This window comes from Triturus cristatus, chromosome 7 (assembly GCF_964204655.1).
Source record: "Triturus cristatus chromosome 7, aTriCri1.1, whole genome shotgun sequence".
NCBI lineage: Eukaryota > Metazoa > Chordata > Amphibia > Caudata > Salamandridae > Triturus > Triturus cristatus.
The window spans coordinates 953,852,315-953,868,432 of record NC_140590.1 but is presented as its reverse complement, the minus strand read 5'-3'; the positions used below and the strand labels follow the sequence as shown (position 1 = coordinate 953,868,432).

Here is a 16,118-nt window from a genome sequence, read left to right as displayed (position 1 = left end):
AGGTTCTGCACCATTGGGCCACTTTGCCTCTGCACCTTTTGTACTAATGACAGCTACACCCCTCCTCCAATAATCTATCTCATAGGGAATCCATAACTTTGATGGAACTGCGAGATATGAGTTGTACCTTCGTACATGAGGATCAAGGATGACATAGTTTGTAAGTGCTGGTGGGCACCAGGATTGCTTAATGTGTTTCTCCCTATCCCTGTAGTGACCCTGTCTTTGCACCCTGACCCATCAAGAAAAGAGGAGTCTAATTGAATAATTCAGGGTCAAGAATTATCTGTCGGGGGCAAGAAGGAGTAGGATCAATGTAGGAGCTTCCCTCGGCTGCCACAGCTAGTGTTGAATCAAGACGTAGTCCAAAATGAGGTGATCAATTGTCACCTGAATCTCTTTCCTTCTGCAAAAGAAAATGGAGGAAAGATAAGACCATAGGGTCATAGATGGCAGCTCGTCTTCAACTCTTAAGGTAGAGGATACCTTGAATGGAAACAGAATAGTGAAAGAAATACATCCATTCTGTCTGAGAAGTAGTGCAGCCCTAGAGGGCGAATTTCTATAAATGTAAGAAACCATATCCAATAGGTTGGAAAAATCTTGCGATGACAGTAAAATGCAACTTAGTTTGAGCATTCTTCTGCCCTTAAAACTTGGATCTTTGGAACCACGGATGCAGTTCTTCTCTAATATAACCAGCATGCAGCACATGTCTATCTGTCTCCCCTTTACCCTCTCCGCATAGCGCCAGGATGCTCCCTGCGGAGTGATAGCCGTGCTTAACAAATAACCAAATCAAATCAACCCTCGGATGTAGCTGTACATGTAGGAAATAGACTGATCTCTGCCCATAGAGCTAGTTGGAGAGTCATATACACCAGGGAGCTGCAGGATGTAGAACAGCAGTGTGCATCTCCATTCTTGGCCCTGTAACTAGTCACTAGAACATCTCTGCCTGGTCCCCAAACACTGGAGCTGACTTCTTGAATGTAGTGAAGATTTTGATCTTTTGCTTCCGTATGCTTCATTTTGGAGATCAGCGGCTCAGAAGAATCTTTATCCGTCAACAATGTGACATGCTCACTCCCACTTGCTCTGTATGATTAAAGATCAGTGTGGTGGAGTATCCAGTTTGGCAGTAACCTTTGCAGAGAGCAGAGCATGGATTAAGTGACTATATTTAAGAAGTAAAATGTGCGCCGATATGGATTCCCAGTGAGCAAAGTAATGGTTAATAAGCATTTTCAAGTCTAGCCTGACCCAGGCAACTGTGAAGCCACTTGCCGTTGTTCTCCTACGAAACTGGAGCCAGCAGAAATGATGACTCAATTTACAAACAGAGCTGAGGAAGAAAGACCTCTCCCAAACATATTGGCTTGTGCGAAAGGTTTGAATTTTCAATGTGGGAAATGTTGGGACTGGGAGGCAGACTCCAACCATGAACCAACACAAGATCGTATGCTGTCCTTTACTGCTCCTAGAATGCGACGATCCATGAACTAGCCTTTGCACATGTGCGGCAGAATTCCCGTGCCATGCAGAAAATCAAACAAATAATTTTGTGCACACGTTTGAAAGCACCCTTGGTTGATATTGACCTTCAAGAAAGAAGTTGTTAATGCGCTCGCCTGATACAGGTAAAAGAGGCAGTAACCTTAAAGTCTTACTGCATGCATTACAGCCCCTCAGGATATCATTAGAATAATAATTTATACTGTGTACATCTTGAATGGACGAGTCGCGCAGCAGTGTCGCATACAGAAATGACTTTTAAAAGGGGGGCAAATATTAGGACACAGATAAAAGGGCCATGGTTACCACAACATTTATATATACATATGTATGTATAAATATTTATTTATGTATATATATATATATATATTCCTTTCATCCAAACAGGTTGTTTTGAAACTGAGCCCGTTGTCAGTTGGTGCACTGATGCCGGTAAACCAGAAAACCGGCAATTTTTCATCAAAATCCAATTTCGCCGATAAATGCACACTCGAAGTCACGGGTATTTACAAATCTGGCAGCAGTTTATTCTTCGTTACGCGTTTCAACACAAAAAGTGTCTTGATCACACGAATCACCAAACGTTTGTCATTAGTTTAAATAAAGTTCATTGACGTGATTTCACTCCCACAAAATAACAACAGAAATAGGACTATATCTCTAGCTTGTCTATTTAGATGTTGTATAATGCGGCAGACATATTGGAAATGCAAACCTGCTGTGTCCTTATACATCATGACCTATTTACATTGTACAAATTATACATGTATTTTTGTCCAAAGCAACGTAATAATATAAAACATTTTATGGTAATTAAATGTCGTATTCCTGATGATAGTTCTCGTTATTAGTGTTATTAAGTAATAGGACATTAGACAAGTGTCTATACCAATCGCCTAACAAGACGGCTATCTATCGTATCTTTTTACTAGGTGCAACACAACCCATGATTGTAATGGTAGTCCGAATCATTCTAAGTTGCATTTGTATTTTAGCGTGCGATATAACCATCTATTCGTTGGCAGAATACAAGAACATCAATATTGTGTATCTACGCTCTAGTGGCTTACATATACACATATATACGTTGTTTGATGGAACATTCATTTTTGTCGGTCTAGTGCCTATGAAGGTCTGTATATTATTACTTCGCGCTGGTTGTGCTTATAGTCAAAGTTGTTAGCAGCATCTTTCTAGACAAAGATATAATTACAAACATATAATCGAAATAAAAAAAATCAAACACCAATAGAAATCCCAATATAAAATTCTCTTATCTGTGTTTGAGTGCAGTCCCGAGCCCGGGGAAGAAAAGGTTAGGGAACCCGTGAGACAGTCATGCTTAGAGTGGGCCCCTTCCTTTCCTCCTGTAAAACACAGAATCAGAGATATACAGCCATTAGATTCTCCAAGGGAAGACAAATACTCTATAACCAAGCAATATATTTGAAGATTAATATAATCATACAGTTACTCTATTCAAAGTTCAACATTATCTCCATTTATACTTGTGATAGTTCTCATTCAATATGCAAATGTGAGGCCAGTTCCTCGTCAAGATTATGCCCTCCCGGGAATCTTGTTTCCAGTTCTAAAATCCATTTGGATTCCCGTTGCCTTAGTCTAAGGTCTCTATTGCCCCCTCTTGGGCCCAGGACTATTTGTTCAATAGCAAAGTATCGCAACAGGGAATTATTGGATTGGTGGAATTCCAGGAAATGCCTTGCAATGGGGTACTGTACATTTATGTTAGTAATAGCTCTGATATGTTCCATTACTCTTTTCTTTACCATACAAGTGGTACTACCCACGTATCTACGTTTGCAAGGACATTCCAAAATGTATACTATAAAATTGCTGCTGCAAGTCAGGAATTGGTTAATTCTCCATTTTTTATCTCTTCCTGGGATGCTAAATTCTTTTACAGAGTAGCTGAATTTGCATGCTCTGCAATGTCCACAGGGAAAAAACCCCTTTAGGTCATGAAAGTTTGGGTTCTTTGATTCAGTGATATCTCCTCTTACTAAGATATCCTTCAGGCTTTTGCCTCTCTTATAGGTGATCTGGGGTCTTTCTCCTATTTCCTTCCCTATAATAGCATCGGTTTGGAGAATCTTCCAATTCTTAGTAAGCATTTTGTTTATTTTTGATGATCTATTGTTGTAAGTGGTTATCAATCTAATGCCACTATCTCCATCTTCCTGATCTTTTTGTCCCTGTTGTAAAGCCTTTGCTCTAGTGACACTGTTGATTTTCATCACTGCCTTATTTAGAGATAGTGGCACGCTCACCGCAACACCGATTGCCCTCCCCTTTCACACTAAAGAGAGCGTCAAAGGATGCCTTATTTACAAGGCAGCATTAAGCCAAGTTAAGTGGCTTAACGCTGCCTTGTAAATAAGGCAAGGCCCCTATCGCCATCACAACGTCACTGAAAGTGACGTTGTGGGGGCGACAGGGGCTTGTAAATGGGCACCCTAGTGTGAGAAATTGGGTTGTTGGTTGACTGCGGTGTGAGCCCTGGTCAAGCAGCAACCACAATCCTTGTCAGGGTAAAACACAAGCAAACCCCAAATTAACCTGTTATGAGCCCCTTGGTAACTTGGCACAGAGCAGTCAGGTTTAAATTAGACACAATGTGTAAAGTATTTATGCAACACTTTGATTAGTAAGACCGTAAAAACACCACACAAAAGGGATCCCACACCAGGTTAGAAACATAGAGCAGAATTTAATAAAGAAAACAAGATCAAAATGACAACAATCTAATCAGCAGAACCGGAGTTATGAATTTTTAAAGAATAATAAAGAATAAAGTGTACAATGGCACCTAAAAGCACAAAGCGCCAACCGCTGTTTTCTGGTCGTGCTGGACCAGGTCAAAGTCAAAAGTTCAGAGCTCCGTCCATCATCTCCTTGTGTTTTTTATAAGTTGGCAGAGTATGTTCAGACGGGGGTCCCTTGCTCACTTTGCCACTGGATTCAAGCTAGCTTGGCTGATGAGGGCTGTTAGCCCGAAACTGGTCCCAGGATGCTTGTTTCCGGTCCAGGAAAGACATGGCTTGGCAGTTCGGGCTGGACGGTTCCTTTGACCCAGTCCTGAGGCGGAAGCCGGGAGCTGGAGGTACTCGAAAGTTTTTAAAAACTGTTAACTCTCACTATTCTCTGCTTTATGTGGTGTCACTGTTTTCTGTGTTTTAAAGAGTACAAACACTCACCTAAGCGCCTCATTGCTTCAACGCACAGCTGCCCTTGAGCTGACACGCCCATCTCGCGCTTCTCAGCTGCCGCCAATCTCCCAGGCGTGCGCGCTGACTCCGCCCCCTTCAGGCCACGCCCCCTGCTGGCGATACTTAAACCGCTGACTTCCAGCGGCAACGATCAAACCTTTGACCCAGTCCTGAGGCGGAAGCCGGGAGCTGGAGGTACTCGAAAGTTTTTAAAAACTGTTAACTCTCACTATTCTCTGCTTTGTGTGGTGTCACTGTTTTCTGTGTTTTAAAGAGTACAAACACTCACCTAAGCGCCTCATTGCTTCAACGCACAGCTGCCCTTGAGCTGACACGCCCATCTCGCGCTTCTCAGCTGCCGCCAATCTCCCAGGCGTGCGCGCTGACTCCGCCCCCTTCAGGCCACGCCCCCTGCTGGCGATACTTAAACCGCTGACTTCCAGCGGCAACGATCAAACCTTTGACCCAGTCCTGAGGCGGAAGCCGGGAGCTGGAGGTACTCGAAAGTTTTTAAAAACTGTTAACTCTCACTATTCTCTGCTTTGTGTGGTGTCACTGTTTTCTGTGTTTTAAAGAGTACAAACACTCACCTAAGCGCCTCATTGCTTCAACGCACAGCTGCCCTTGAGCTGACACGCCCATCTCGCGCTTCTCAGCTGCCGCCAATCTCCCAGGCGTGCGCGCTGACTCCGCCCCCTTCAGGCCACGCCCCCTGCTGGCGATACTTAAACCGCTGACTTCCAGCGGCAACGATCAAACCTTTGACCCAGTCCTGAGGCGGAAGCCGGGAGCTGGAGGTACTCGAAAGTTTTTAAAAACTGTTAACTCTCACTATTCTCTGCTTTGTGTGGTGTCACTGTTTTCTGTGTTTTAAAGAGTACAAACACTCACCTAAGCGCCTCATTGCTTCAACGCACAGCTGCCCTTGAGCTGACACGCCCATCTCGCGCTTCTCAGCTGCCGCCAATCTCCCAGGCGTGCGCGCTGACTCCGCCCCCTTCAGGCCACGCCCCCTGCTGGCGATACTTAAACCGCTGACTTCCAGCGGCAACGATCAAACCTTTGACCCAGTCCTGAGGCGGAAGCCGGGAGCTGGAGGTACTCGAAAGTTTTTAAAAACTGTTAACTCTCACTATTCTCTGCTTTGTGTGGTGTCACTGTTTTCTGTGTTTTAAAGAGTACAAACACTCACCTAAGCGCCTCATTGCTTCAACGCACAGCTGCCCTTGAGCTGACACGCCCATCTCGCGCTTCTCAGCTGCCGCCAATCTCCCAGGCGTGCGCGCTGACTCCGCCCCCTTCAGGCCACGCCCCCTGCTGGCGATACTTAAACCGCTGACTTCCAGCGGCAACGATCAAACCTTTGACCCAGTCCTGAGGCGGAAGCCGGGAGCTGGAGGTACTCGAAAGTTTTTAAAAACTGTTAACTCTCACTATTCTCTGCTTTGTGTGGTGTCACTGTTTTCTGTGTTTTAAAGAGTACAAACACTCACCTAAGCGCCTCATTGCTTCAACGCACAGCTGCCCTTGAGCTGACACGCCCATCTCGCGCTTCTCAGCTGCCGCCAATCTCCCAGGCGTGCGCGCTGACTCCGCCCCCTTCAGGCCACGCCCCCTCCCTCCCTTGATATGTGCCTGTATAGGAAGCGCAGCGGACGAGCGCAGCGGGAGCGCCGTTTGCGCGCCGAAGGCGCGCCTAAGGCAAGCCCGTCTGCGCCCGTCCTCGCCAAGTCATCGCCTCTCGCCAGACCCCCTGGCCAAATACCATCACCTTTTCTTGCCTATGAAAGTAAGACGCTCCATAGCTGGAACCCCGGAAGATCCTGTGTAAACATTACGGGTAAGCTTGGTCTTACCTGCCTGCAATGCCATACCTGCAGTTTCTCCACCACCGAACCCCACGCCGTCCGACAGTTTTTAGGTTCGGACAAAATCACCTCCATCACGATACTCCACCTCAATGTCAGATCACTAGTTAAACACCACCTAGAGGTTAACACTCTAATACTGGATGAAAACCCAGATATCCTCTTCCTCTGCGAAACATGGCTTCGCGATGGCACCACCACTATTCCCAATCTTACTCTACCAGACGACTACCGGATGTCGGCCATTAACAGAGAGGATAGAGGAGGCGGTCTCGCTATAATCCACAAAAAAACGCTTTCTTGTTCTTTTGTCAAGGAAAATCTGGTTGATTCTGAATGCGCCAACTTCAAAATTACCATAACTCCCAACTTCACCGTGTCGGGTCTCTACATCTATCGCCCACCTGGCCCCTCTTCAAAATTCATTGAGGCCCTCCTTGACTCAATAACCTCTTTAATCACCAAACACCCCAATTTCACCATTCTGGGAGATCTTAATCTCCACTTTGATCTACTCAATGACTCCACGATCAAAACGCTCCTCGCAGATCTCTCTGCACTGCAACTCAACCCCCTCATCCTCACTTCAACTCACTTAGCCGGCCACATCCTAGACCCAGTCTTCTCCAACTTAGAAGAACTCACCTCAGAGCCACCCCTTCCTATGGGATGGACAGATCATTCCCTTATTAAATTAGCCATTCCGGTCTACAAAAGCAGGCACAACACGGCACCGATCAGCCGTCTAAAAAGACCGTGGCATAAACTGTCTCATGATGACCTACACAAGACATTAGGGGACTTTCACCCTGACTCTAACGCTGACATCAACACTAACTACAGCACGTTTCACGAGTGGATTACGAGCGGACTAGACAGTCTTATCCCTGCTAAATGGACAAAAGGCCGTAACTCGCCATCGAACCCCTGGTACAACGACACACTCAAAAAACTACGAAAAGAGTGTAAAAAGGCAGAACGCCTTTGGCGTAGGGAATACAATAAAGAAGGAAAAAGTAAATACCTTTTGCTACAAAAAACGTACCATAAAGCCATCCGTGCTGCACGGACCGCCTTCTACGCCGACAAAATTGAAACTAGTCCCACCCCCGCGAAAGAAATTTTCAAACTCGTGCAAGAACTACAGAGCAGTAAAACATCCCCCCCTATGATCTCCTCTGAGCAACAGTGCGAAGAACTTGCTAAATTCTTCGTTGACAAAGTGCAGAAAATTTACACCTCCTTCCCCCAGCATGACCCTAATACCATTAGCTACCCCTCCGCTTCTCTTAGCTACTCGACTTTGACCTACATCCCAGAAATCTCCAAAGACACTCTTACTATACTTTGCAATAAAGTCAAGTCTGGCTCCCCCGCAGACCCTATGCGCCCGGCCCAATTCCTTGATTCTATCAACTTCTTTCTACCAGCGCTAACCGCCATCCTGAACCTCTCCTTTACTTCAGCGTGTGTACCATCTGCCTGGAAGCAAGCGTGGGTTTCACCTATCATCAAGAAACCCACCCTAGATCCATCTAAACCGGAGAACTTTCGCCCAATCTCCCTGCTTCCATGGCTTTCCAAACTCGCTGAAGCACATGTTAACAGCGCTCTATCCCAACATATGGTCAAAAACAACATTCTGGACCCTTCACAAAATGGGTTCAGACCAGGCCATAGCACTGAGTCTGCTCTTTTAGCCACCACAGAGCACCTCCGGACGATCTTGGATGCCGGTCAAGGTGCTGCGCTGATCCTCCTGGATCTCAGCGCGGCCTTTGACACGGTATCCCACGTCATCCTTCTTAAACGTCTGGAGACCTTTGGAGTAACGGGCCATGCCTTGGAGTGGTTCAGATCCTTCCTCGAAAACAGGTCCTTCCGAGTCTCTGCCCCCCCTTTCTATCTAAACCCCACCCTATTGAACAGGGTGTCCCACAGGGCTCTGCGCTAAGCCCCTCTCTTTTTAATCTTTATGTTCAGCCTCTAGCGGCAGTAGCCAAAGAATGGGGCTTGACATTGGTATCGTACGCTGACGATACACAACTGGCCATTGCCCTCTCAGACGGACCTTCCAACCTTTCCTCTAATTTTAAAAACGGACTCTCTGCGGTCGCCCAATGGATGACCACAAACTGCTTACAACTCAACGGCGGAAAAACAGAGGTGCTTCTCCTTGGCAAAAACACCAGCCTTTGGAATGAGCAATGGTGGCCATCCTCCCTTGGTACCATCCCTCCCCCCAAAACCCTAGTGAAAAACTTGGGTGTCTGGATGGACGACTCACTCAACTTTCGAGCTCACACCAAGAAAGTTGCCGGCACCTGCATTGGCTTACTGAGAAGCCTTAGCCATATACTAAACTTCTTTGACGCAAAGACCCGCCAACTCATCATCCAAGCCACCATCCTCTCGCGTCTAGACTATGCCAATGTACTCCTTCTTGGCGCCAACAAATGTGAGTTAGCACGACTCCAACGCGTGCAGAACTCGGCCGCTAGAACTCTGGTCGGCCTTCCCCGCAGATGCTCAGCCAGAGCAACCATCAGGAAACTGCATTGGCTTCCGGTTGACTCCAGAATCAAGTTTAAGACCCTCATCACGACCTTCAAAATTCTCAAACTTAACACTCCCCCTCTGCTTCAACCCCTTCTCACTCCCTATGCGCCGTCACGGAACCTAAGATCCTCCAACCAAAACCTTCTCTGCGTCCCACGCATAAAACTCTGCCGCATGGGCGGACGCTCCTTCAGGTTCCTGGGAGCCAAGATGTGGAACGATCTACCACATCATATTCGCGAGATAGACAACCTATCTGCCTTCCGGAAGGCAGTGAAAACTCTTCTATTCCCTTGTCCGTAAACTTTCCTCCGTCCTCGGACCCTCTAGCTCAGGATCGGATCTGGGTTTCAGCGCCGGGACGCCTCATTGCCGGGGCAGCTGTTGCGCTTCACCAAAACAATAAGATAAGATAAGATAAGATGAGGCACAGGGTCAAGACTGATTTGCATATAGCTGTGTCTGAACTGGGTTGGCAAAATGAGCTAAAGAACAATGATGGATTCAACTCAGATCTGTGACCGGGGGTGAGTGTCTGAAAAGTTTCAGCGCTCCGTCCATCATCTCCTTGTGTTTGCCCAGTTCTTCTTCTCCAGGCAAGAGGGCAGCAGGTCAGCACAGCAGGGCAGTAGTTCCTTTAGAGCAATAGCCCAGCAGAGTGGCAGTCCTTGTAGCAGCACAGGAGTCCTTCCTGGCAGAGTATCCACAGGTCCAGAAGTGTACTGAAATGGCAGTTTCTGAGGACCTGTATTTATACACAGTTTTGCCTTTGAAGTAGGGAGAGCCTTCTAGAGGCATGCCTTTGAAGTGCACAGGTGCCCTGCCTTCCTGGCCCTGGCTCAAGACTAAGTACAGGGAGTATGCATCCCTTTGTGTGGAGACAGGACACGGCCTATTTAGGTGTAAGTGGGGCTGGGGCCAGCTCCTTCCACCCATCCTGCCAGTGGTGGCCCATCCAGTCACATCTAAGCATTGCTTGTGGCTCTCTAGAAGGAATACACAAAGCCCAGCTGTCAGCTACACCTAGTCATGTGATCCAGAGACAGCCTAGTGGCACCATATGTCTAAGGCAAGAAAACACTAACTTTCTAAATGTAGCATTTTCAGAATTGCAATTTAAAATCTGACTTCACCATAAGATAGGATTTTAATTCTAGAGACACCAAACATGAACTGGGTACCTATTTGCATTTTGGAAATTACTGTTATAAAATGCGATAAGGTAACTTCAATTTCATCCAATGGGAGAGGTAGGACTTTCAGTAATGAAAAACTAATTTAGAAGTTTTTCACTATTAAGATATGTAAAACTTAAAAGTACATGCTCAACTTTTTAAATTCATTGCACCCTGCACTCTGGGCTGTCTGGAGTCTACCCTAGGGGTGACTTATGTGTATTAAAAAGAAAGGTTTGGGCCTGGCAAAAGGTTTACTTTGGCAGGTTGAAATGGTAGTTTAAAACTGCATACACAGGATTTGCAATGGCAGGCCTGAGACATGTTTAAAGTGCTACTTATGTGGATTGCACAACCAGTGCTGCAGGCCCTCTTGTTGTATTTAATTTATGGGCCCTGGGTACATGTGCCACTTTACTAGGGACTTCCAAGTACATTAAATATGCCATTTGGGTACAAGCTGATATTATCAGGTTTTACAGAAAGAGCACAAACACATTAGCACTGGTTAGCTGTGGTAAAGTGTGCAAAGTCCTAAGGCCAGCAAAAATTAAGTCAGCAAAAACAGGAGGTCTGAAAGCAAAATATTAGGGGAGAACCACACCAAGGATGTCCGGTCTAACACCTAGGAGTAGCTAGTTTCTCCATATCCCTCTGCTGAAGTCAAAAGACCACCAACACATGCTGAAATCAAAAGACTACCTAGGCATCATCTTCATCGTTCATTGGAAATCTGGTCATTGGTGATGTCTGATCTTGATCAAGACTTTCACTCCCTTAGGCGGGTGACTGTGCAGGGCCTTGAAATCCCAAAATTCTCTGATACTGTAGGAAAAACATATCCCGGGCTTCCTTGCAGATATATTTTCACCCTCCAGGGAAGCAGTGTACCAGGACCAGCTGTGTTCTGACAAGAGACCTGGTTTCACCTAGACTGCTGTTGCATTTCACTCTACCTGTTGTTTTAACTGCACTGCTAGGAAAGAGACTGACAAGGTATTTGATGCAGGCTTCAGAGAGCAGAAAAACAGTGGTTGTATTTGTATGTGTACCGAGCCCTCGAGGGCAGACTGGAGATCCCTAATAGAGAACACACATTAAGGGTGGACATGTTCTGCACCCAAGGAGGCCAGAAGGCCAAATATGCTGTCTTTTCCCGAATTGCTATTGCTGCCCTCTTGCCTATCCGGCCCAGTCTCTTTGCATGCAGGCTGACAGTGCCTTAAGCTGGAATCAGTAAGCTTTTGTGGGAGTCATCGAGCGCATGTGCCAGGCATGGTTGGCGTGATGTGTTGTTTACACCTCACCTCATTGGGAAACAAGCCGGGAGGATCCCCTGAGGGTGGGAAGAGCGCTGGGTATGCCCGCTCAGAAGACCCCAATGTGTTTTTTTGCCACCTCATGAACAGAGCGTTGAATGCTCTGCAGTGCACTGTCCCCTCCTTGGCAAGGATGGCTGCAGAGGTTGGCTGAGACGATAGGCATTTCGTGTAAAGGGAGTCACAAAGTTCATATTTTCATTTTTTTCTCTTTTTTGTTTTTATTTTGCAGATTACCCCTTGCGTCTGTTAACAGAGAGTTTCCTCTGTGGGATTACCCGCCCGGGAGTTATTTTCGCCTGAGTAACCGGAGCGGCTGCATTGCATCACAGTATTCGCACCGATTGTGCGTTCCTTCCGTGGATCACTTTTCCTTCCTCCTCGTCTACCAGAGGTTGGTATTTTGTTTGCGCAATAAATAAAACTGCTGACGCGGGCTTTTCTGGTTTCTTTGAACTTTGCTTTTAGAACTCTTGCCTGACGTTTGTACAGAACTGACCGTGAACTGCCGGGGTGAGTTGCATTCGATGCCTTTTAGTTTACCTTTATTTTTCAGCGCTTCGTGTAGGGGGGAGTTATAAGAAAACAGACTAACTAGGTTTATACCAGGAATCCCTGCGAGCTTGTCATTTGCCAACAAATAAGGCAGTGACGTGACAGGAGCGCTGTGGGCCCTAATGGAGGCGAGGGGAACGGGCCTTGTCCCGGGGTTAGTAGTAAAAGGCAGCCATAATTGTGTTGTGCTGGGCCCCTCACACACACGCGGCTCGGTGCTGTTGCATATGCCATTCTGGTGACAGGTGTGCACCGGAAATGACGCATCATGTTTAACATTAGTCAGAGACATTAATCTCTGAGGAAAGCGAGAATCTTTCGTAGAAAATGTGTGGATCGAGAAGTCTGATACTGTGAGTTGACTTCCGATCAGCCACGTGCAGTTACACGTCATTGAGCCCCGCTTTCTTTTTTTTCCTTCTGATGTGAATGACCTTTGGCCCCCGCTTTACTGTTGCCTAATGCTAATGCACTGGACTGCAGTTAGACACTACCACTTTCATTGTTTTATGATTGACCGTCACTCAGCTGGTTTAGCTGTTTAGGTAGAAGTTTCACTTTTAATGGCAGATCCTTCTCTCCGACCATAGCTAGTCTTGCCTTACCAGCGTTTTCTGTCAGTGCACTCTGGATTATTGGTATCGAATTGTAATGTTTTGTTGGACTATTTCTAAACTCCCCCAGCACGAAAACACACAGCACTCTTGTGGCTAACTATTATTAACTTTTGAGTGATGTATTCAGTGTATTCAGTGTGGCACCTATAGACAGCCTGGTCCCAGTCACGCAGCCTGGAACGACCTGCACCTCAACATCAGGGCCCAGGGTTGGATTGGGATTAAAAATCGGCGTGGGCACGCTAAAAAAAAAAGTGGCCCACATTTGCATACTGCCTTTCCACAAAACACTACTTCTGCGAAGTTTTATAAAAAGAAAGTGCGTGTGGGGGGAAGGGGGAATCCCTGACAGAGGCATGTTTTCTTTACTTAGATGAAAAAAAATGCATGGATTAGTTCACACTGGTGAAACACACCTGAAAACAAGTGAGACCACTTGTGCTCAGGCCCCCTGCCCCCACTCAATATGCATACATTAAGAGAGAGAGAGAAAGAGAGTGACACCTCTGCCCGTTGATAAAAGGGAGGTAATGACCGGTTACTCACCGGTAATATTCATTACTCCGAGTCGTAGCCCTCCCCGTCCCAGTCCTAACCAGTTGAGCATAGCTCCTCCCACCAGACACTCCCAAGCAACTTCAAACCCATCCCTTCCCTCCAGGCCACACCCATACCCTGAGGCATATAGCACCGTGACCCGCCACTCCACATCCTGTATCAACCAAGCACAAGAAGCCGAACAGGGAGGGAGGGATGGGAACCTGTACTGGGACGGGGAGGGCTACGACTCGGAGTAATGAATATTACCGGTGAGTAACCGGTCATTACCTCCTCATCAGCCCTCCCCGTCCCAGTCCTAACCAGTTGAGCAGATACCAAAGCAATAATCGGCTTCACTCAGTAGAAAATTAGACTTTAATAAGCATAGAAAAGTCACACCACCGGAGCAGAACGCAACACAGCGTCCCCAAACCCAGCAGACTCAGTCCCCCCAACCACCAAACGATAATGGGACATAAACGTGTGAGGAGAACTCCAGGTAGCAGCTCTGCAGATCTCGGCCATGGAAGCCCCCTGAAAACAAGCCCAGGAAGCCGCCACCCCCGGAGTCGACCTCCCCTGAACAGAACCAGGAGCCAACGCCCCACAGGCCTCATACGCAGCACCCACAGCCCACCGCAGCCAACGACTGAGGGTAGCCCCAGAAGGCTTCAGACCCTGACCAGCCAGCCCAAAGGTCACAAAAAGGGATTCCACCTTACGAAAAGGCGCAGTACGCAACAAATAGACCTCCAGAGCCCTATGAACGTCCAAACAGTGCAGCCGCACCTCCACCTCCGAAAGAGGAGCAGGACAGAAAACAGGCAACACCAGATCCGAAGAGCAGTGAAAAGAGGAAGGGATCTTGGGAACAAAGGAAGGATCAGGCCGAAGAACCACCCGATCAGGAAAAAAACGTAAAAAAGGGGCAGAACAAAGCAAGGAGCCCAACTCCCCAATCCGCCGAGCCGAGGTGATAGCCACAAGGAACAGAACCTTGATAGTCAGAAACCTCAAAGACACCTCATGCAGAGGCTCAAAGGGAGCCATCTGCAAAGCCCCCAAAACCAGAGGCAGATCCCAACTAGGAGCAAAGGTCCGAATGACAGGCTTCTGAAGGAAACAACTCCGCAACAAGCGGGACACCAGGGGAACCACCGGGTCACAGACCGAACCCCGAAAGGCCCGGACAGCAGCCCACTGAGCCCTCAGGGAGGACACAGCGAGACCCAAGTCAAACCCGTCCTTCAAAAACTCCAAGACACGCACCGGATCCACCTCCAACGCGGACCACCCACGCGCCTCACACCAAGACCGAAAAGAAACCCAATGCCGGGCATAGGACTTGAGAGTCGAAGGGCGCCTGGACCTCTGAATAAATTCCGCCACAGAAGGAGAACACCCCAAAGCCACAAGGTTCATCCTCTCAACAGCCAACCCGCCAATCGCAGGCGGACCAGACACTCCCGAGACAGAGGGGGAAATGACAAGGGACAAGGGACCACCGGTAACCTCCAGCAGGGCCCCACCGCCAACTTCAATAACAGAGGGAACCAAGGCCTCCTGGACCAAACCGGAGCCACCAGGATCACAGAAGCCCGATCCCGCTTGACCTTCAGGAGAACACGCGGAAGCAGAGCAATAGGGGGAAAGGCATACAGCAGGCTCCCCTCCCACCGGAAGGACAGGGCATCCACCCTCCAAACCGCCGCAGAGCGAACCAGAGAACAATACTTCTCCCTCAAGGCGTTCCCCGGAGCGGCAAACAGGTCCACCACCGGGATCCCGAACTGAGCCATTAGGCAACCAAACACTTCCTGAGTCAGGCACATGTCCGACAGGGAGGGAAACACCCTGCTCAGGCGATCCGCCTCCGTGTTCAAAATCCCCGGTAGATGCAAAGCCCTCAGAGACAGCAAGTGAGACTCCGCCCACAGGCCGATACTTCGTGCCAACAAATTGAGGGAAGCCACCTTCGCGCTCCCCTGGCGGTTGATATAACACACCACCACCGTGTTGTCCGACCGTACCATCACATCCCTCTGGAGGATCCAAGGCAGAAAATGAGTCAAAGCCAACAGAACCGCCTTCAACTCCCTCCAATTCGAGGACATGCCCGCCTCCGGCACAGACCAGAGACCCTGCACCGGCTCCTGACCCAAGACCGCACCCCAACCCAATTCGCTGGCATCGGTCGTCAGGACCAACCTCTCCTGGGACACAAAGGGCGAGCCCTGTAAGAGGTTCCAATCCACCAGCCACCAGGACAATTCTCGGGCGATGGACACACCCCCCGGAATCAACTGTTCGTAATTCAGAGAGGCCGGATCCCAATGCTCCAGAAGATGATTCACCAGGGGGTACAAGTGTAGACGGGCCCAAGGAACAATCATAACAGTAGCTGACATTAGCCCCTGAACACGCAACCACTGGCGAGCCGTGGAAGACTGCGCCCCCAACACCTTCCTCAGCTCGTGCATAAGAGTCAATCTGCGAGGTTCCGACAGGAAGACCTTTCCCGACCTGGTGTTGAACACCCCCCCAATGAACAGCAGATCCTGAGTGGGGTGAAGATGGGATTTCTCCAAGTTCAGAATCCACCCGAACCGTTGAAGGAGACTGCAAACCTCCATGGACTGAGCCTGAGCCTGAAGGAAAGAAGAGGAAGAAATCAACCAGTCGTCCAAGTAAGGGAACACCTGAATACCCCAAGCATGCAACAAACCCACCAAGGGAGCCA

General features: G+C 48.1%; 1 protein-coding gene across 7 annotated transcripts in view; it reads left to right on the top strand.

The window, feature by feature from the left end:
- SAR1B (secretion associated Ras related GTPase 1B) overlaps positions 1-16,118 on the top strand; it is a 368,801-nt gene that overhangs the window by 172,169 nt on the left and 180,514 nt on the right. For 4 of the 7 annotated variants that reach the window (XM_085617978.1, XM_085617979.1, XM_085617977.1 and 1 more), the window contains one exon: positions 11,899-12,060. The exons of the other annotated variants lie outside the window; for them this stretch is intronic. The gene's annotated coding sequence lies outside the window, so the exon portion shown is untranslated. The remainder of the gene's footprint in view (positions 1-11,898; positions 12,061-16,118) is intronic. 7 annotated transcript variants of the gene reach the window in all.